Source organism: Lynx canadensis, chromosome A2 (genome assembly GCF_007474595.2).
Source record: "Lynx canadensis isolate LIC74 chromosome A2, mLynCan4.pri.v2, whole genome shotgun sequence".
Classification (NCBI taxonomy): domain Eukaryota; kingdom Metazoa; phylum Chordata; class Mammalia; order Carnivora; family Felidae; genus Lynx; species Lynx canadensis.
The window spans coordinates 82,267,462-82,290,772 of NC_044304.2; the positions used below are offsets into that span (position 1 = coordinate 82,267,462).

Here is a 23,311-nt window from a genome sequence, read left to right on the forward strand (position 1 = left end):
CCTGTCTACATGCAACGCTGCTGTTGAAGCTGACCATGTTCCCCTGACACTGCACCTCACAACTCCCAGCCACATCCCAGAGCTGGCCAATCCTCAAAGGACACCCAGATGCCATTCAATTTTCAAATACAAATATTTGAGACATGCATGGGATCTACACATTTCAACTGGTTCATACCAGGGGGATGGAAATGGCTGTCAGTAACCTGTTATTATATTGGTGTGCCACAGGCATACAAAGATCCCAGCAGCTCTTGCCAGGGCTGATACCAGCAGAATCAGAGTGAAACAACAGGATTACACAAGAAAGGTGTTTGGGCAAGAGCTTGGAGAACACAAATTTCCTATAATACTGAAAAACAATGTAACTTGATGCAAATGGTGCCAAGAGTGTTACTGCTCTGTGCCAGTGAGAACAGTCAGATGCTCATGGTATGTGGGGCAACCCACGAAGTATCATGGTTGCCTTTCAGCAGCTTAGTTGTCGGTTTCTACAATGCCTCCATCAGAGGAGAGGCAGATTTCAGATGATCAGGGGCTCCTTTGAATATACAACACACTCCTTTCAAAATGTAAAGTCACGCTCTTTCTATTTTTTACAAATTGACCTATAAAAGCGTTCTGGAATTCGGGGAAGAAATCATGCAAAAGGAGCTGATATTTTGCTCCAGTTTCTTTTCCCAGGGCATAACAGATTCTAAACAGAAAGCAATGGTACAAAGGAGGGCAAAGGCTGTTTACCTGAAAAGACACAGCTTGAAAATGAAGTTTGGCTTCCACTCACACACAGGAAATGTGCCCTGATATTTCATTCACCTTTTCACCCAGCCTCCGCACGCATGTCTTGACAGCAGATGGCAGTAATGGGTATATGATGTGACAATATCAGCACAAGGCAGCAGTACTGGAGAAATGCATCGGCATAAATTCTATTACAAGTGGTTATTACAGCACTAATACTACATTTTAAGGAGATAATGGTGTGGCTTGCCCACTGCATGTTCTCTTAGCATTTGTTTTACGTTCCCAAGTGACCTGTCATGGCCCACAACATTTACTATGGCATTAAAAAAAGAGCAGTTGTGAATGTTTGTAATTTGATAATGGGTAGAAAAAAGTCTGCAAATACAAGTTTTCGAAATGGTAATTCCAGCTTTCACCATCACTGGCCTCATGAAAATTCCACCTTATGAAAATTCTTCTTCATAATTCATGAAAAGTTTCAGAACAGCAAATGAAGTAATAAAATGTCAAAAATGATCCAGGAGCAACATCAAAAACTGACAGTTTTGTTATTGGCTGCTATTTATGTCACTTGCAATGGCACTTTGTTTCCTTGATTCTTGGTGGCACTAGACATATGATACTATAAGACACAAGGTAATTGGTGAGAATAAAGCAAACAGATAACTAAATGACATTTTTCGAGATTCCCTGACATATATGTTATATTTCTCTTTATTCTGATAGACTCTGATGGGGATCCTTTTTTAAAAGCATAAACTCATTATTAAAAAGTTAATTAATGGGGCACCTGGGTGGTTCAGTCAGTTGAGCATCCAATTCTTGATTTTGGCTCAGGTCATGATCTCACAGTTCATGAGATTGAGCCCAGAATCAGGCTCTGTGCTGACAGCGTGGAGCCTGCTTGGGATTCTTTTTCTCTTCCTCTCTCTGCCCTGCCCCCATCCCCTCTCTAAAAATAAATAAATAAACTTTAAAAAAACAAATGAAAAGTGGATTCATGTTATATGTAAAAAGAAGCTTGTTCCTCTCATACCTTTACCAAATTCCTCTTTGTTCTGATATGACTGCACAGGGGTCTTTTTCTAAAAGAATAAACTAGTCGCACACACAAATAATTTAGGAATATGATTTTTTTTGTTTTAGAATTTATAATACAAATTAATTTTTTAAGTGACTAGTTTACTCTTTAACATGCTCTACATCGTATCCCAAGTCAGCCAATAAAGGTTTAAGATATAAACCTACAATGAGTTTCCTGGTTAAGTACTAATGCCTGCCAAAACATTATCACTAAGCAACCTCACCATAATATGGACAGAGACTAGCTCTGACATCCAGCCTTTGTATGCTGCATTCTCTTTGTGAGTATGCTATTCCATGGAGGAGATGCTAGAATTGGGGCCAAAGTCATGAAAACTCCGCTGCTGTCCTCTCTGTGATTTTGTACTACCTCCAAACCTGGGTTTGGTCTTTAATTTCTCTTCAAGAAACCAGAGCCAAGGAGCAGCTGGTACTGTTGACTCGCTTGCTGCACCTGTAGTTCTGCTTTGCAAGGCATAGAAATGGATTTTCTCCATGAAACATGTATTTCTAGAGCTGGAGTTTGCCCCATCAGTCACGGGTCCACAATACATCAAAAGCAGGAAATGGGAAAATGGCAACATTAGTGGATTGTTTAGGCTCTTCTCCTTTGCTTGCCTTTAAATTAATCTCCTGTTCATGACTCAGTGAGGAAAACATCTTCCTTTGAAGACGAATTAACTGAAAAGTGCATTGAGGGATTTCAGATTTATAACATAACCACCTTGAACCCTCTGCTCTTGGTGAACCTAAAGAATACCCACAGGCAGACACTGCACATTCCTGGTTCCTCAATTTACGTCAAAATGGTTTCCCGAGCCTGCCATTCCTAACTCCTACATGCAACTGGAAGCAGTTTGACCATTAGCACGGAGTTAAAAAAACAATGTTCTTGAATTTTTCATTCCTTGGGTGGGCCCTGATAATTTTAGGAGCTAAAGCTTGAATGTTGCCTAAGTCAGTCATTGTTCAAGAATCCCTTATTGAGCAGAGTCCTCAACAGTAAAGACTGTAGATACAGGAACTCTCCCTGCTGTCAAGAAGCTTATAGTTCAGCTAGAAAGATAAAGTCAGTGCACAAGTACTTAAAGTGGAGTGCCTAATTGTGTAACAATAATTTTATGTGAAGCTCTCCACAGACCTTCTTAAGGTTTCCTCTTGCTGGTTTGACATTACTATTCAACAATGTAATAAACTCCAGAGCTGCCCTACCCAGTAATGGGAGCCCAGCCACCAGTCACATGTAGCTATTGAGCACTTGATGTGTGGCTAGTGCCACAAGCTAGAAAGATGATATTTTGGATATGTTAAGTTAAATAAATATTATTACTAAATTAATTTAACCTGTTGATCTTTACCTTTTTTTATCAAAATATTTAGAGTTCCATGTATTGCTCCCATTATTTTCCTATCCGATAGTGCTGTCCTGTTGTTTGACTCCCTGTATGCATATCCAGATAAAATTAAGACATATATAATTTCTTTCTTGTTCCTTCTATCATTCATTCATTCATTCATTCATTCATGGTAGGTGCTTTATTTCCTCCATTTTACAGATGAGGAAACTGAAGCAGGTAGAAAGGTATGAGGTGTGGTGTAGGATTTGAACTCAGGCACTCTGACTCACCTAGCATGTTCTACTCTAGTAATCCAGATGAGAAACCATGAGGGCCAGAACCAAATGAGGGGTGATGGGTTGGAAAAGAAAAGATGAACTAAAGTGATAACCTCAAGGCCATGTGAACACAACACAGTGACCAGTTTGTTGTATGGCATAAGGGAAATAGAGATAGAGCTGACTCCCAGATTCCTGGCTAAGAAGACAGTGCCACCAAACAAAATAAGAGACATGTAGAGAAGTATATATAAGTGAGATGATGAATTCAGTCAAATTGAAGCACCCGTGAGAAATCCAAGTGGAAATGTCTAATAGGCAGCTGTGCATATAGATGTGGGCCTCAAAGGAGATATTTAGGTTGGATATATTAATTCGTTTTCGTTTGTCTCCCCCTCAACTTCTCCCCATTACCCTCCAATAGCCTTTGCCTTTTGAATTACAAGGGAGCTTCATGGTTGAATGAAATATGATTCCTGACTTAAACATTCAAACTTCTGCACAATGGGACTCCAAGCTCTCTACTAAGCTCTCTCCTCTGTGTAACACACACTTTGCCCCAGACAAACCGGATTACATATGTAACCTTGACATTAGTTGTGCTCTCTACACACTTGAAGATAGTGGTTTAAAGGGATCTGAGCTACCAATGACACCAAATGCTGGATCTTATGCTTTCTCTAAGATTTATAGGAATTTGTGGGGTAGTGGGAATAAAGAAGAAAATTCCACTATCAGAATCACTTCAATTATTAAAAACTTTCAATTGCCATAGACAAAGACAGTTCTTCCAGCCATTAACAGATGGTAATAGCAATTGCTCATGTGGGATCACTTTGGATTTATGCACAATTAGAGTTTTTTGTGACCCGAGTGTTTTGTAACCAGAGGAGAGTCTGTGATGAGTTTACAGCTCTACTCACCTTCCTGCCACTGTGGTCTCTCTTTTATATTAACCAGTCATGGAAGTCAGCCCTCTTCCTTAGTTTCAAGGGGAAAAACCCCACAAAAACCCAAACCCAAAACCAAAACCCAATAGCAAAGTAAAACCAGACTAAATAAAAAAATATCACAAACACCTAAACCCCACCCACATAAAACATTTGTTGGAAGAAATGAAATACAGAAGTCTGAAGAGATGAGAGGAATTACAGCAGAAGAATGAAATAATTAACAATGCATGTTAGATACTCTGGTTGCAGAAATTCCCTCCATTTTAGCTTTAGTCTCCTTTTCCAACCTTGCCCTTTCTCTTCTCTTCCCTCATCCTCTCAGCAGCAAACCTCTGACCTCTCATTTCTTAAGCAAATCTCTCCAGCCTCTACCCCACTGAAGTTTTAGGGCCCCCTCCTACATACCTCTGCTCATCAAGATCCTCAGCTTGGGGTGCCTGGGTAGCTCAGCTGGTTAAGCATCTGACTCTTGGTTTCGGTTAAGGTCATGACTCATGGTTCATGAGTTCTAGCCCCATGTTGGGCTCTTCACTGTCAGCATGGAGGCTGCTTGGAATTCTGTGTCTCCCTCTCTCTCTACCCCTCCCCTCTCTGGCTTGGGCTCTCTCTTCCTCTCTCAAAATAAATAAATAAGCTAAAAAAAAAAAAAAAAAGATCCTCTGCTAAAGGAAAGGGATCCTCCTGCCCTGGAAGGCAGATGTGCCCATGATCCTTGGTTACACAAATTCTTCTTCCCAAGTCTTTGCTTCTCCTCTGGTTCCTGTTAAACTCCTAATCAATTCAAGGCCCAATTCAGTTCACAGAAGCAGGACTCCTGCTCCCCTTCCCTATCCAAACACCTTCTCTCCACCACCCCCAGCTCTCACACTGCTACAGGAACCTTCATTCCTCTAGGTGGAGAGTTTCCAGCACTAACTTCATATACTCCCTATTTGACTGCATTTCATTTGAGGATGGGTTCTATCTATGTGGCTCACACCAATCATCTTCTTGGTACAAACTGGTTAAACTGACCTCCAAATCAGTACACACAGAAATGATTAATAAAAAACCTGATATATTCTTCTCTTATTTCATTTTGGGTAAACCTACAAGGTAATCCTTAGAATGACCTTGTTTGGAAATGAAAACGGTGAATCAATAATTCTCCTGTAATCATATATTTGAAATCTCATCTATACCCTGTTATGCCTGGTAAGTGGATTTCAGATTTGCATGGGAAACATATTGTGCTTTGCCGTTGCATTTACCCAGTGGATTTGCTAATAATTTAGGAAGTTTAGCAAATATGATGCAGTGTAACTTGTAATATTTATTTGCTCTCTCAGCTGTGATTTTAATCCCCAAAATAACAAGCTCAGACAACAAATTATTGATATGCTTTGTGCTGTTTATCAATATTTACTTAGATTTATTTTGGAAAAAAAATCCAGAGGGGGGCTATTTAACATAATTGGGCATTAAACTGTTTGATTTGGTACTCACTGTTTTTGAACATACATAATAAACACACGGAAGTTATTGATGCAAACCTGTTTGTTCCTGTCTACAATAGGAGATTAGAAAGGGTAGGTTTTTTTTTTCATTCAGGAAAAAGTAAGTTAGTTGAGATACAATTTGTTTTGCTTCTTTTATTTGAAAGAACATTTTAAACGAGCCAAATGGATTTCATATGGTCTGTCACTTGACTTGACATTTAAGGACAATACATGGTTTGCATCCTATTTTCAGTTACTATAGAGTGGGTGTATGACCCTGCATCTCCCTTCTTCATGACAAATTCTCACTTTATGCAACTTTAGGAAACTACTAAGCAGGGCTATGTTAACGAAAATAGATTAGTCACTTGAGCTCTGTAAAATGTGTTTGGGAAGAACATTTTTGAGAACATTTCCAAAATCCTTGTGGGCTTATTATGACAGATGAATAAAGATAAGAAGGCAGTGATAAGATTTACATTTGACAATAACAGGTGGGGGTAGTACTGGAGGAGCGGGGCTCTGTCTTGGGCTTGCAACAGCAGTAATCAGTATCTGAAGTTCAAGATCCTGCTTCCAGGTTGGCACACCTGGTTTTTCTTCTTGCCTATAAGCATCACAAGAGCACAGTGCGATTTTTTTTGTTTCACTCTTATATTCCTAGTCTCTAGAACAGTGCTGTAGGATAATAAGCCCACCATATGTATTTTCTGAGTGAATGAAATCTAGTGGACTCATTCCTCCATTATTCTTTGATTATTCTTCTATTATAACTAATCCTGTATTATTAAAGCCATGTCACTAATTTTCCTCTTTTCTAGATACAAATCACCTGAATCTTCTACTTTTTATTCATGTGTCATAATAACCACACTGGGATTTCTAAAACATCCAATAATTTCTATCTATGTTTTTAACTAATCTGCATACTAGGACTATGCTTTCAAAAAAAAAAATTGAGTGAATTTGAACCAGCTTTGGAGTAGAGACATCAAGGATGTCTCAAAGTTAGTGCCCTGCCCTTCAGTTTGACCAAACAGAGAATGTGACACGCTGTTCTTCTCATCCTTTCCTTAGGAGGTGCACGTAGATGCACATAGAAGGGCTAGTGATGGGAAGAGAAGATTCTTCAGGGGAGATCTGCTTTTTATTTTGAAATAAAATTGGATACTACTGGAGATAGCACTGAATGGAGATGCTATTTACTTGAGCTATACTTTGAATGCAGCCTCTTGAATGTTTTTGACTAAGGACATTTAGGTGTGATTAAAAACTGCAGCTCACCTACTATTCTAGCTCCTGTCTTCCCAGGGAACTTCAAATTATACCTTTCTGTTCCAGTGCTGAGCTGCAGTCAGAACACTGAATGAAAATCATTGGAAAATGGGTGCAAATGTTAGTTTAGGAACTACGTAATCATTAATAACACATTTAGTTAGCTCTCCATACAGAGCCTTAAATCATAAGTGAAAACTAAAGAAACAAAGACTTTCAATTCTGGATCCCTTCTTAGTCTATCAGTAGGATCCTCACATTCACCAATGGGCCTGAGGCCACATGTTAAGAATCCCTTCTCTAGAGGGGGAAGAAATCCAAACTCATACCCAACAGTCTTTTCCTGTTGCTATGGCTGGACAGAAAGAGGAAGTAACACTTGTTATGTAATTATATTTCTCATTAAGGATAAATGTTTCATTGGCCTAAAGATTTAGATTCATAAGATGAACTTATCAGCATTATTGTACTGGGGACTAGTGACGCCCCAAACAAAACCTGGTTAAATAAGGAATTAAAAATTGTTCCGTTAATATTCCTTATGCAATTTACTTGATATGTAGCATCTATCTCTTAAGATTTTAACTTCAGTCTTTCTACTATTCTATTTTTCTGGCTCTTCCTCAATTTACATACACACATATCTTACTGTGTATATGTATGTATAGTATATCGTATATAGTATTATGCGTGTATATATATACTTTACAAAATTATTAGTGACCACGGTCATTCTGTCCTTCATCTTCCCTTCTGCTCTCATTGTCATCCTGGCTGCACATTTTTCCCGATCCAGCCTGGCTGTCAGAGCCCATCGTGTAAACTTCTCTTTCATAAATCTGCTTTTACTCCATGGTCATTCTATCCCACTCAGGTGGCAGAATTCACAACCATGGATAAATCTAAATGTTTAATCTTTAGATCTACCCCTGGTGACCCATCCTTAACACTGGTGAAAAACCACAGTTGCACAGACTAAGACCACTATATGTTTGTGGTATCGAACATCAACTGCCCTGAAAACTCTATGTTGGGTTGGGATTCCTTGAAGCAATTCCCATGACAGGAATTCTTGCCCAGGATTTGTTGAGACAGTGCTCTCAGGAAAATGGGAGTGAGAAAAGCAGGATAGGGCAGAAGGGGAAACAAAAAGCTATACAACGCTGTCATTGTAAGTGGAAGGTCTGGGGCAGGCTTTTTGAACTCCCAGGCTAGTCAATCATAGATGTGGGCTGCTGCCTCCCACCCAGGAGTGAGGGTGAGGCTAGGGGAGTAAAGGCTTAATCTCCTAAGTGAAGCCATTTTCAGCCTCCAGAAGGCAAGGGCTGAAGCCATGAGCAGCACCAGCACAGAATGGTTCTGGGCAAGTGCTACATCTTTACAGTTTCTTTAGTAAGCTTTCCCGATTATTCTTCATACAAGTACTCTAAACCTCTTTTTTCCTCCCACCTCTGGCCCCATCATTTCCCTCATCACTCTCAGCCCAGAAACATACCTCTGTTTCCCCAGAAAATATAGAAGCCCAGTTTGGAGTCCTACAGTGGCTTCCCACTGCTCTTAGGAAAATGTCTAAATTCCCTTAATGTGATTTCAAGCCCAGACTGACCTGACCTTTGGTTACGTTAGTAGCTTCTACCTTACTCAAATCCTTCACTGCGTTAGCCATAACAAACCTCTTTGAAAGCACACATCAGACCACGTGCCCTCCTCTACTCAGAATTTTTATTTGATTTCAAAATGTTCAAATTATCAAGAATTATGTTTACATACTGTTTATTCACCATAATTCACACAAAGGTGACATTTATTGGTGATGATAACCATGTCAGATTTTTAAAGAAGGGACCCATGTGCTACATACCTGCTTGCTAGAGAATGTCTATTGGTTGGCTTAAATTTTCCATACATACTTATAAAATACCTTGAGCTGACTGTGAAATTCTTGGCTCAAACGTTCTTTACCTCAGAATTTAGTAGACATTATCTAACTTCTGATATTGAGCATTGCTACCAAAAAGTATAAGGCTCACCTGCATTTATTCCTTACACATAAAATGCTTTTTAAAAAAAGCCTTAGATGTATATATGATTGTATATTTTTGAAAATTATAGTAACTTATCAGGATTCACTTTGATGTTGATTATTTTACATCAGCTTTTCTGACGATCCCATATTTTCCGAGACCCAGATCCATTTATAAACTCACACTTGATAATTTCAGGAGAGTTTCCTACTATTTTATTTATTAATACATTTTGTTCTTTAGAAACATCAATTATGCATATGTGAGGTTTACCTTTTCTCTCTCATATATATCATCTTCTGTATACTCTTTTAAAATATTTCTTTAAGGTATTTCTTTCTTCATGCCTATCTTCTCTGTTTCTTGATTTTTAAAAATCATGTTTATGCTCTTTTTGTTGCTTTTAATGTAACTTTTATATACTTAATACTTTTTTTCTTGTCTCTTTCTTTCTCAACCCCTGCCAGTTTCTATTTCATGTTTTTTTGTCTTCGTCTTTTAATTTTTCTTTGAACTCTAATATGTATTTTTATTTTGTAAAACTTTTTTAATGTTTATTTATTTCTGAGAGAAAGAGAGAGAGAGAGGGAGTGGGGGAGGGACAGAGAGAGAGGGAGATACAGAATCTGAAGCAGGCTCCAGGCTCTGAGCTATCAGCACAGAGCCCAATGTGGGGCTTAGCTCACTAACCATGAGATCATGACCTGAGCTGAAGTCGGACCCTCAACTGACTGAGCCACCCAGGCTCCCCTCTAATATGTATTTAAAAAAATTTTTTTTTAAGAATCATGTTTTCAGGGTGCCTGGGTAGCTCTTTCGGTTAAGTATTGGACTCTTGATTTCAGCTCAGGTCATGACCTCATGGTTCATGAGGTGGAGCCCCATGTGGGGCTCTGCACTGTCAGTGCTTGGGATTCTCTCTCTCCCTCTCTCTCTGCCCTTCCCCTGCTCACGTGCCCTCTCTCTTAAAATAAGTAAACATTTTTTTAAAAGTCATGTTTTTGTCCCAACAGAAAGCAGTTTAGAGTGCAAATAAGCTATATACACTCTTAAAGGCAAGTATGTGAAACAGAACCGAAGCAAAGATAAGCGCAAAAACAGAAGACGCATTTAAACCCAAATATGCCAGCTATCACATGTAATAAATACAGAATAAAGGTTTCAGTTAGTAGTCAGGTTTTTTTGTTTTTTGTTTTCATTGTGTGTGTGTGTGTGTGTGTGTGTGTGTGTTTTGAAAGGTAGACTGTCACGTGCAGCACCTCATTTGGATGTGTCTAAAGTGCTGTAGGCTTGACCACCCTACGTTCTCCTACAAATGGACCTTGAGACCTTGCATGGAGGTTCTAGTAGGCGAGAACAGCTACTTGTATACCCTTGAAAAAGAATGGCCCTTCCTCTGTTAGGGAAGGTCGTCCTCTCTGACCAAGCACGTAGCAGCAGGAAGGAGGTACATGGAGCGGTGAGGGAGGAAGGAGACACCCGCCGAGCCAGCCACATCACTCGAATCAACCCTGGCGATCAGTGGGGTGACAGATGTCATAGCCAGATCACCCTCACATCCAGTTGTCAGTAATTTTGGGTGGGTTGAAAAATATCCCACAACATTCAGTTTACGAGTCATGCTTCTAAGATATGATGTTACACAAATAGATGAAGTAAAATTTGGAAAATATATACCTTATTATCATGAAATGAAAGCACACAAAAATGTGTGTTTGTATCTGAAAAGAGATATAAGGGCGAGAACATCAGCTGCAAGATATACTTTAAAATTTGTGTGCAGTTCCTCACTTCAGTTCAAACTACATATAACAATAATTTTACAATAGGAATAAAGAGTTAAATCTGAAAATAAAAAAATGTTTTTCTAAATTTTCAAAACTAAAAAGATTCTATAGGTTTGGCTTCTTTCAGATGATGATACTGTTCTCCTTTGTATATATTTATTTATGGTGATTTTTAATGGGCTTTGAGGGAGGACGGTGAAGTAAAAATATTTTTACTCAGGCACACTTAAGCAGACGCTCTCGACACTGAATTCTTAAAATGTTTAAAATTTTCTATGAGAGAATTGACTAATTTCAACTGGGATAAATATGATGTGGGACTCTCAAAAAAATCAACAGATCCTGGATGAACATATAAAATTGAGGAATCTGAATGGAACAGAGGAGTCTAGCTGACTTAAGGGATTCAGTGGTTCTTCAAGAAAAGGAACGAGACCTAATACCAGGAAATTACTGATGCAAATAACTAGGAGTTACCTCAAAGCAAAATAGATACATCATCAGCTCCGTCTTTTTGTTGTCTTCCTGAAGTACCAATGAAACAATGCTTCCAGATTTTGTTACCAATTAAGACCTATGCCAGATGGGTCCTGCAGCACAGCTCTGATGCTCAGAGTGGGCAAGCAGAGAAGCAGCACTCTTTATGAAATGTCACTTTAGCAAGGCTCATTATATACTCACACATGAACTAGAAATACTAAGTTTTTAGTTTTCCCAGAGTTCACACTTGAAATAGGGCTGCAGCACTTTCGTCTTATTTTAGGTGTCCCAATTATGCTCATAAGCATGAAACAACCGGGCTGTGACTATATACTCATCAGCAGAAGAGTTACAAAACCCATCTAAATTGTGACTTTTGTACCTAATTTCAGGTCAAACCAATCAACTGTGGCCCTTTTACAGAAAGCACACTTGGCAGTCTCAGAAGACTCAGTCATTTTGATTATCCTATGTGGATGACAGTTGATCAGTTACAACAAATTTGTCATCCGAATGATTCTGGAAAGATTGTGGTACTCCCCATAGAGACATTATCTATATGTTCAAATAGAGGACAATATTTGGTGTTAATAACACTGATACATGTTAGCTGAAAGAATGCAGCGAGGGCACCTGACTTACCAATGGGCATCTGGAAAATAAGCTAATCTGAGCAAGAATGTACCAAGTCTAAACTTAACTTACCATTCTAAACTCCATGGCTAACACTCCCATCATGCAGACGCACATTCAAATAGGTCTTGACATAGTCTGATGTAGCTTTCAAAAACAAGGTGACATTTCAAAAACCCTGTTCTAGCATAAACCCTGGTGCTCAAAACAAGACTGTTATGTTAGCCCCATGCTTCATATTTCAAACAGTAACTTAAATATGTGTGCATGTGTGTGTATATATTTTTGTATGTGTTTATATGTGCATAGTAAGATACACACAGATACCCATACTCACGTCTGCTAGCAAATTGCTGATGATAGACAACGCTAAGATTAAACACGCGAGAAGTTAGAACAAGATAACTAAAGATGAGCCTTATCAAAGAGTCAGTGATTGAATAAAATAACACACAATTTCTTGTGGAAGAAAATCTTTTACCATGCCATTTAACAGTGTGAGTGGCTCAGTAGGTAAATATACAAGTGACCCTTGAACAGCACGGGTTTGAACTTCATGGGTCCACTTACACGTGGATTTTTTTTTTTATAAATATAGGACAATACTGTAAATGTATTTTCTCTTCTTTATGATTTTTTTCATAACATATTCTTTTCTCTAGCTTACTTTCTTGTAAGAATACAGTATATAATAATATAACATACAAAATATATGTTAATTGACTGTTGATTTATTGAGGCTGGTCACAGTGTGCCATTAGCAGTTAAGTTTTGGGGAGTTAAAAGTTGTACATGGATTTTTGACCAAGTGGGGCAGCGAGTGGGTCAGCACCTATAATCCTGGTGTTTAGGTCAAACATCTGGCATCTGATACAACTTTAAAACAGTCACTCAACTCTGTGATAAATGGAAGCTATCAGACACAAATGTTCTCTTTCAATCCTTTTCACAATCCTGTAATTTCATTCTGCTACCTTAGCACTTCTTCCCATCACTATCATTGACAGGCTGCTTTCATGGCTAACGATACTGATAAGCAACTATGGAGACAAATGTCAGGAGTTAGAAAAGAGATTGTATGTTTGAACTTAAAAGAACAATAGTTCCCAAACTTTGGTCATTAATACACCACTGCCAGAAATTTTGGCACATCAGTGATTTTGTTTACTTAATATTTTTCCTTAAATTGACGCACAATTAAGGTTAAAAAATGTAAGCTAGAAACTTTGTGCCACTGCATATAAAGAAAACCAGCTTGCCCCAACATAAATAGAAAATAATAGTAAACATAAATAGAATGGAGATAAAACAATCTCATTCTATTTTGACTAGATCCCATTATCTTCTGAAAGTTCTCAGTGGGATCTCTCTTGTATTAGTTTTTACTTGCGCCTTGGGAAAGTTCCAGTGTTAAATACTGATTTTATGCCTAGTAAGTACCTATTGAGGTACTTACTATTATAATAAGTACCTAATAAGGTTCCTATTTGGGAACCTTTCTGTTCTTCATATCCAAATCTATGTGACCTCAGAAATCTTTTGAGGAGCTTATTAGCCTATAGAATATACATTTCTGGGGCGCCTGGGTGGCTCAGTCGGTTAAGCGTCCGACTTCAGCCAGGTCACGATCTCGCGGTCCGTGAGTTCGAGCCCCGCGTCAGGCTCTGGGCTGATGGCTCAGAGCCTGGAGCCTGTTTCTGATTCTGTGTCTCCCTCTCTCTCTGCCCCTCCCCCCGTTCATGCTCTGTCTCTCTCTGTCTCAAAAATAAATAAACGTTAAAAAAAAATAAAAAAAAAAAGAATATACATTTCTGATACTACATTAAAATGAAGGGGTCCATTTGCTAAAAACAGCCATTGGTGTGTGTTTAAAAGGTGATATAGACATACTATCACCAAACTAAAATTTTCATACTTGAAGTTTGGTATAATCAGGTAATCAGAAGAGAATTAAAAGTAACTTTTTCACTTGCGATTTTATTTAATCTAAAACTGTATTTTCTTCACGCTTAAAATCTCTCTCATAGTAACACTGAATTGGGAGATTATGCTTATAGTAGCTACCACAAATAATGAATCTTCATACCTTTCTTGAATAATTATGGACATATATAATTCATTCGGAAATGTATTATGTATATAAGTTAGTGGAAAATTTTCTTTCGAAGAATGTGAGATTATCACCTAATTTTAACTTTTCCATGACTTTCTTCATAATATCTTCACAATATCTTATCATTTGCTCCTCCTGTGTTATCAAACTGTACTATCAAGAAGACTGCATTTTCATGAATAATACAAAATACTGATGCATAATATTCAAGTGATTTAAACAATATTAAAGACTTTTTGGTAATTCAATTTTGGGAATTCATTAAAATGCAAAACATTTTAGGAAATATTATTTTATTTATAACCTTTGCATACCCTCAGGGTATGAATAAGGGGGAAGAAGAATGTCTAGTTAGAAATATAAAAGATGGAAAGTTAATCATATCTTGAAATTGCCCCATTTAGGGATCATTTAATCAACTGAAATAAATGTTCTCTAATTTTGCTTTCATTAATGAGATGACTAAGTTGGATACAGCATGTACAAAGCACATGCTTCATTGTGATGAAAGTGTTTTTCAGACAGGATGCTGAGGCCTGTGTAAGTTTAAAAAAAAAAAAAAAACATTCTTAGATTGTGTCTGTGTGATTAAAACAGGTCTTTATTAACTTAAGAGTGTCAGGAACATTTCTCATTTTCTCCAATTTTTTCCCTTGTACTTTTTGTCACTTTTGTTGGCACAGATGGCAAATAGAGTTGAAAGGGGAGTAATTTCCACAAGGTGACAAAGTGATTAGTGATGTGGCTGGGACTAGAACTAAGGTCATTCCAACTTCCCACCTACTGTGTTTTCCGCCATGGGTGGCCATTCATCCATCCGTTATTCATTTATTCATTCACCACCTGGTCTGGCTTAGGGGTAGGTTCAGGCAATAGTGAGATGAGCAGGGGCCTGGAGCTTCATGCTCTGATTGTTGTACCTTGATCAATAGTGATAGGATTTTCACATAGCGATAGATTAAGACAAGTAAGTAAAAGACAAAAAGTAATTCTTTCGGTGGTGAGTAGCAGTGGTGAAATGTTGATGTCAAGGTCATTTCCAGAAGTGTTTCTTCATGCGCTAGCCACATGCGACCCATTCAGAGTTGCAGTGAACTCATCGCTTTGGTGGACTTCTCTCCGTTACTTTAGCTCCTACCAAATGACATGGAAGTGTCCCAGTGTCAAATATTGACTCTGTGCAGAATAAGTACCTATTTTTTGTGGCCTTCCTGTCCTTCGTATCTGAATGTGTGCAGCTTCAGAAATTTTCTGCGGGGCTTACTGGCCTAAAGAACATAGATTTCTAACATTGCATCAGAATGAAGGGGTTCCTCCTAATGTTCAGAATGGGAAATGTTCAGAGGGAAATTTAAAAAAGAAATTGTTTTAGAACTGACTTAAACATTTATTGAGTGCATTAAAATAATGCAGTGTCAGTCCCTGAAGGAGTTTACAGTTTCCAAAGGTGGGCCTTGAGCATGAAACTACTTAATTCCTAAAAGTCCTGGAGGAAGACAGAGGTACCACGTGGAGTGTTAGGATAGCAGCTCCTATTCTGACTGTATGGAATCTAATCCTGAGATTGCCTCTTAAGTACTTGAGAGGTCTTGGGTATGCTCTAGCCTGTTTCCTAATCTGTAAAATGGGGATGAGGATAGTATCTGCCTTACAGGTATATTGTGAGGATCACATTAATTTCTGTGTAAAAACCTCAGAACCATCTGGCATAGAATATGTGCTGTGTGAATGAGGTACTTTTTGGCACTGTTGATGGTAAAGTTTCTTTCCTGAATCAGCGCTTTTAATACACTGATGCACACTGTGAATCATCAAGAGGGGGATGTGCTGCAAAGCTTCCCACAATATTTGGGCTTTTGCTGAGGAGCACTGTTATTAGACTAATGAATGTACCCTTAGGATATGTGCTTGGGAAGTATAGGGCATTTAAAAATATTTGGGGGTGTCTGGCTGGCTCAGTCAGTAGAGCATGCAACTCCTGATCTTGGGGTCATGAGTTCAAGCCCAGTGTTGAGTACAGAGATTACTTAAAAGGAATTTTTTAAATGTTTGCATAATTAATGATCTTAAGAGTTTTGCTTCATTTCCAAGATCCAACATCTGGGTGAATCTTTAGGGTTGTTGATATAACAATATCGTCGTAACCTGTTAATGTTGAGGATGCTCATGAAAACTAACATTGTTTAGTATTGATCTGTGCCAGGCACTGTGCTGAGTGTGGACCCTATACTAACTTGTTTACTCCTTAACAGCAACTCTATGAGGTATTATTAAAAATGAAGAAACTGAGACTTAGAATATTAAATAAGATCACAAACTAAGTTGGAGAATCAGGGAGCAATTCCAGTTCTATATGATTCCAAAGCCCATATCTGCAACCAGGAAGTGGCATTGTCTCTCTGATTTTGATGACAATAGTCACGATCTGGATAGTAAGAGTCACACACATCTTCAGAGCTTTGAAAACTATAAAGCACAGAATGAATAAAGGGTATCATCAATAATATTAAAAGTATGCTTTTGATGTGTCTGTTGTTTATTTCTGGGATTAAAACATTGTACTTACTACCTGTGTGTTAATGACTTGAAAAGTCCTCAAGTAAGCAATTGAAAATGTGAAACCCACGGTGTTAAACTATAAAAAATGTATTTTTTTTCTGGGAAAACCACCAAAAAAGTAGTTATCTGATTAATTGGTAAGGAAGATATAATCTTTCATTGAATACTTAACTGTATGCACAACAAGGAAAGCAATCACCCTTTAAGGACATATGGAGAAAAATTTAGTTTAAACACATGTGCCAGAGTGCCAGGCACCAGAAAAACAGTATAAAAGTGTCTAGTAATTTGAAAGTGACTTTTAAATCAGTACTAAAGTTACTGAAGATCAACCCCCAAATCATATAAATCCAATGTGAACATTCATATGTAAACATTTGCATTGTTTGTTAGCATATTTCTAAATTTTAGAAAATAAGGTCATGATTTCAATCCCATTGCATATCAATATCTGACTGGGTTTCTTCTTTTTTTTAAAATTTTTAAAAAATGTTTATTTATTTTTGAGACAGAGACAGAGCATGAATGGGGGAGGGTCAGAGAGAGAGGGAGACACAGAATCCGAAGCAGGCTCCAGGCTCTGAGCTGTCAGCACAGAGCCCGACGTGGGGCTTGAACTCACAGACTGTGAGATCATGACCTGAGCCGAAGTCGGACGCTTAACCGACTGAGCCACCCAGGCACCCCTCACTGACTGCATTTCTTTTAAAAAAACATTTGTTTTCAACATGAAAACTCAATAAATATATTTTAAAAGTATTCTTTTTACTTGTAATAGAAAAATGTCATGTTTACTGTCAGCTGAATGTTTATAGCCTCTTTCCTCTGTTCTTTGTAGTCTCTAAGGTTTTACTTTAGTTTTGAACGGGTAATCTTACAATGTCACAGTGTTCTCCTGACTGCCCATCCAGACAGCTAGACAGAAATCTGCCGGATCTCCTTTGCATCATGAACACATGTAAACCTTTCCTTACATGTGCAGCAGATAAGCGCCCAGGTACCAGGTGCAATGCGAATACACAGATGGAGAAGCTGAAATACTTCATTAATGCCATACAATCTCACTAATGATCGACTCTTTTATGAGGGACTCTTTCTTCAGGGCTAAAAGGAGAGAAAGGATTTGAAGCAAATCTGTATAAAGAAATTACTGTTTCCCCAGGCTCTTGGCTTCAGATATATACCTGAAGCCAAGAACCACAAAAACTCTATCTGTTCATTTCTTTCTTGCAGTAATGTCCTTGGCTAGTTACTCTTCCTCCTGTTCTTCTCAGACGCGGTCTTGGTCCTCTTCTCTTTTGCTCTATATGCATCCCTGGTGAGCTAGTCAACTGGTCTAAATAATACTTCACTTCAGGCATCGCTCACATGCTTCCCAGCCAGGATCTCTCTCCTGACCTCTGGATCTGCGTATCTGATGCAGTGATGAACATTTATCATGTGTCAGGCAATATACTAAGCCCTCTATAGACATTATTTCATATAATCTACCAAAAAAAATCTCTGGGGACTAGTAGAATTATCCCCATTTTCTATCTGACAATAGGGAAACCTTTTCTTAGGAATCTGGAAACTCACAAAAATGCAATTCCTTTAGCATGACATTTGCCCAAATATTTTGGTAGAATTTTGGTATTTCTCCTTCTTCTACTCTTCCCTTTTACTGTTTTTAAAAATATTTTAATGTTTATTTATTTTTCAGAGAGAGAGATACAGAGAGACAGAGAGACAGAATGAGTGGAGGGGGTGCAGAGAGAGAAGGAGACACAGAACCCAAAGCAGGCTCCAGGTTCCAAGCTGTCAATGCACAGCCTGATGTGGGGCTCAAACTCACGAACTGTGAGATCATGACCTGAGCTGAAGTCAGAAGCTTGACCAACAGAGCCACCCAGGTGCCCCACTTTGACAGCTTTTCGACTGACATCATATCTGCATCCTGGTTGAAGATGTCCAAGCTGTCAGTATACCGTGTGCCCCAAGCTGACCTGTCCACCATATCCCACACGTGCCCTGACCTTCAGAGCATAATGTGATTATTATTTCACACGAACAGACAGCTGGTACAACTAACACATCTCAATAACATGCAAGGTATTTGTTTTCATTTGTTTTTAGCAAGTGCATAAAACTCTATATATTGACTCTATGATTCACAGAATCAACCAAGGATTATATTTTTTTCTGTTTCAACCATTTCTTAAGCAAATCTCCTCCTTTCACTACATGTGAAACTGATTTTAAAAACAGATTTCAGGGGCGCCTGGGTGGCTCAGTCGGTTGAGCATCCAACTTCGGCTCAGGTCACGATCTTGTGGTCTGTGAGTTCGAGCCCTGCATCGGCTCTGGGCTGATGGCTCAGAGCCTGGAGCCTGCTTCCGATTCTGCGTCTCCCTCTCTCTCTGCCCCTCCCCCGTTCATGCTCTGTCTCTCTCTCTCTCTCTCAAAAATAAATAAATGTTAAAAAAAATTTAAAAAAAAAACAGATTTCAGTACTACTACACGCCTATTAGAATGGTCAAAATCCAGAATACTGACAACATCACCTGCTGGTAAAGATGTGGAGTAAAAAACAACTCAGTCATTGCTGGTAAAACTGCAAAATTATACAACCATTTTGGAAAGCAGGTTGGCAGTGTCATATAAAGCTGAATATAGTATTATCACTCAATTCTGCAATCCTACTCCTAAGTGTTTATCTAAATGAGTTGAGAACTTATGTCCATGCAGAAACCTGCACACAAATGTTTACAGCAGCTGCATTCATAATTGCCCAAATCTGGAAGAAACTAAGATATCCTTCAATAAGTGAATAGATAAACTGTGGTATCTCCTTAAACTTGAACATTATTCAGAAATAAAAAAAAGAAATTAGTTGTCAAGACACAAAAAGACATAAAGGAACTGTAAAGGCATACCACTAAGTGAAAGAAACCAACCTGAAAAGGTTACATACTGCATGACTCCAAGAGTAATGACATTCTGGAAAAGGCAAACCTATAGAGACAGTGAAAAGATGAGTGGTTGCTAGGGACAAGGGGTGAATAGGTGGACAAGGGGATCTTTAGGGCAGTGAAACTAATCTGTATGCTGCTGTAATGGCACATACGTGGCATTATGCATTTATCAAAACCCACAGAACTACACAACACAAAGAGCGAGCCCTAATGGAAACTAGAGATTTAAGTTAATAATAATGTGACAATAACAGTTCATCAATTGCAACAAATGTACCGCACTAATGCAAGATGTTACTAAAAGGAGAAAGTGTGTGTGTTGGTGGTGTGGACCGTGAGGTGGGTATGTGGAACTCTGCACATTCTTATCAATTTTTCTACAAACTTAATACTCTTCCTCAAACCAAAGTGTATTAATAAAAATTAAAAAAAAAACCCTCTGAATTCAGAAATTTATATTGATCTGTTAAAATACTGATCTCTTAGTAGTTTCACACTGAATGGTTGGGAAACACTGATTTTGTCATTTTATCCAATTAGTTATAATTCCCTGCTTTGAGCCACTTACTACTACCATCAGCATACCTTGCTTCTAATACTAATGCAATATGACAATGTGGATAGCAAAAGAACCTTTCCCTGCAGACTATCAAGTCTTTAGGTAATTTTTTCAACTACCTTATACTAAGATAGTCTGAGAGATTATGTTACTGTCTTAATGAAAATTAAAACAGGGGCACCTGGGTGGCTCAGTCATTTAAGCGTCCGACTTTGGCTCAGGTCATGATCTCACAGTCCGTGAGTTTGAGCCCCGCGTCAGGCTCTGTGCTGACAGCTCAGAGCCTGGAGCCTGCTTCCGATTCTGTGTCTCCCTCTCTCTGCCCCTCCCCTGCTCATACTGTGTGTGTCACTCTGCCTCTCAAAAAATGAATAAATGTTAAATTTAAAAAAAAAAAAGAAAAAGAAAATTAAAACATATGCTGAACATGGAGTCTGGCACATAGCTGTTAATTTAATAAAAGTGGTATTATTAGTATTCTCTTGCCATAATCTGGTGGTCCTACTGAAAAATAATTGGTATTCCTTATTTTTAGTGATGTCATTCTGGCTTGTAAGAAGCCCCACATGCTTTCCTAAGTGCTTAAAAATAATCTTAAATAAGCTTATTTTTTTTCTTGTTTGTTTCTTCCCTTTAAAATTTGATAGTAAGTCTACCTACTTTTCATGTATAAAACCTGCTCCTTTGGTCTTTTAGAAAACAGTAATATTCTGCTGGAAGCTGAGCTATCCTACCAGCTGATGGCAGGGCTTGGGTGGTGGACGGATCAGGACTGCAGGGCGGCCCAGTGGAGCTTCTTGTCCTCCCGCTTTTATGTAATTTGGCCTTAATAAAAGTACCTCGTGAATTGTCTGTTGGGGAATTGCCCTCGACAGACCCCCTGGGAAAAGAACCATCGGGAAAGAAATAAGGTTCTGCAAGGAAATTCTGCGGCCCTTCATCTAGCCCTTGCCACCCCCCATAAAGAGTCCTCTACCCAAAGGAAGGATAGCCCCACATATTTTTCAGCCAAGGAAGGAACAGATGGATTTGAAAGCCCCACTCTGGCAAACAAAGGAGTGTATCCATGGGCACAAGTTACTCCAACCCTAGGCCCACTTGGCCCCCAGGAGGCGTTCCAGATGAAGACTGAACCTAGTCGGTTAAGGTACAGAATGGTTCATTAGTTCCTAGGTGCGTTATCTCTCTGAGAATGCATAAGACATGGGTCCCTAAGGCCCTCTTGCCCCCTCCTGGCACCTCGGACTGAGGCAAACACTTTTGTTCCTCAAACCACAAATGGTTCAGGGAAACAACTAAGAGGTCATGTCCCTGTAACTGTTCCACCTGAGGTGTTGAGAGATAGATGACCTTTCATGAAAACAACAAAGCAAATGCTTTATAGATTATAGATACACGTAGATACATAATGAAAATAATGAAAATAATATGAAGAAATTAATCAATAAGCAAAGGGCAGGAGGGAACGTTATGAGAAAATAACCACGTTATTCCTTAAAGGGTGATTACACATAGGGACATTTTTAGACTTAGATAATGCCAGAAAACATAGATGACGTACGCTACAAGGAAATTGCTGACAAATATAATGTGACGTTTGCCACAATAAAGCAGCCAGTTCAACACACTGCTGTTGTCTGTGTCCATTTTCTTTCTTTCTTTTTTTTTTTTTTTTCACTTTTTCGCCAACGCCATTCATCCTTTGGGAACCCCTGGACCCGCTGGAGCTGGACTCTGGCAATATTTCTCAAATTCCTCCACTGTAATTACTTCTGGCATCTTGGTCTGGAAGTTTGAACTACATTAAGGAGACCCACTAGAAATATTATTAAAGTTCTCAGGCCACCTTTGTAACCGTGAGACTAACACACTCACTTGGACAACTTGAGTTTTAATTTCTTCTATGTGATATACTTTTTCCCTAGTCTTTTTCCCTTGGAAGATAGTTCGTCTTAAAGGAGAAGATGTAACAATCCAGAAGTCACACAGTTCTGTTCTCTATTTTACCCCTTACCAGGGGTGCTCAGTCTCTCTTTATACATAATACAAAGAGATGTTTGATGATATGACATTTGTTGTCAGTTCAGCTTATGCTGAACTTTGAGGCTTTTTACAAATTTGTGCTGTTCTATAAATCCTGGGACAGATTCCACTTTGCATCTCCTTCAAACATTATTTTTTCCCAGCTTTATCGAGGTATAATTAACAATTATAAATGATTAATATATATAATAGATATTAATATTCACTATAATCAAGGTAATTAACATATTCCTCACCCTACATAGTTATCATTTTTTCTTTCTTTTACATTTTTTTTGTGATAACACTTAAGATCTACCCTCTCAGTAAATACCAAGTATACAATACAATATTCTTTACTATAGTCACATTGTTGTACATGTGATCTCTAGGACGTATTCATCTTGCATAACTGAACCTTTGTACCCCTGACCAACATCTCCCCATTTCCCCCCTCCCATAGCCCCTGGTCATTTCTATTCCATCTCCCATCTCCCAAAAATGTCCTTTTTTTTTAACATGTTCATTTTTTTAAGTTTATTTATTTTTAAGGTTGAGAGAAAGAGAGAGAGACAGAGAGAGAGACAGCGACATAGAGAATCCCAATGCAACACTGGGTTCAAGTTCACAAACCCTGAGAGCACAACCTGAGCCAAAGCCAAGAGCTAGATGCTTAGCTGACTGAGCCATGCAGGTGCTCCCTAAATGTCCTTTTAAGATGGCAACTCTAATTCTGTTTAAGAAGCCTTCAATCTCCAATAAACTGGAGAGAGTGGTATTTCTCAGAGTCTGTCACAGTCGGCATTCATTTGGTTATTTAAAAAAACAATTACTGAGCATATATTCTGAGCCAAGCACAGTGCCTGGCATTGCTAACAGTGAGATTACTGAGACTCAGTCTCTATTTTCAGGGATTTCACTGTCTAATCACCATTCAACAAACATTTATTGAACATCTACTATATGCTAGCACAAAGAGACTTGTGAAAAGGTGTGGTAACTGTACCACTGGAAAGATGTACAAACTATATA

The 23,311-nt window shown here is 38.5% G+C and overlaps 1 protein-coding gene and 1 pseudogene across 1 annotated transcript in view; both read right to left on the reverse strand.

Annotated features, from left to right (window-relative positions):
• The window catches only part of LOC115527308, a 46,606-nt pseudogene extending 38,643 nt beyond the window's left edge, over window positions 1-7,963 (reverse strand).
• MAGI2 (membrane associated guanylate kinase, WW and PDZ domain containing 2) overlaps window positions 1-23,311 on the reverse strand; it is a 1,350,333-nt gene that overhangs the window by 400,545 nt on the left and 926,477 nt on the right.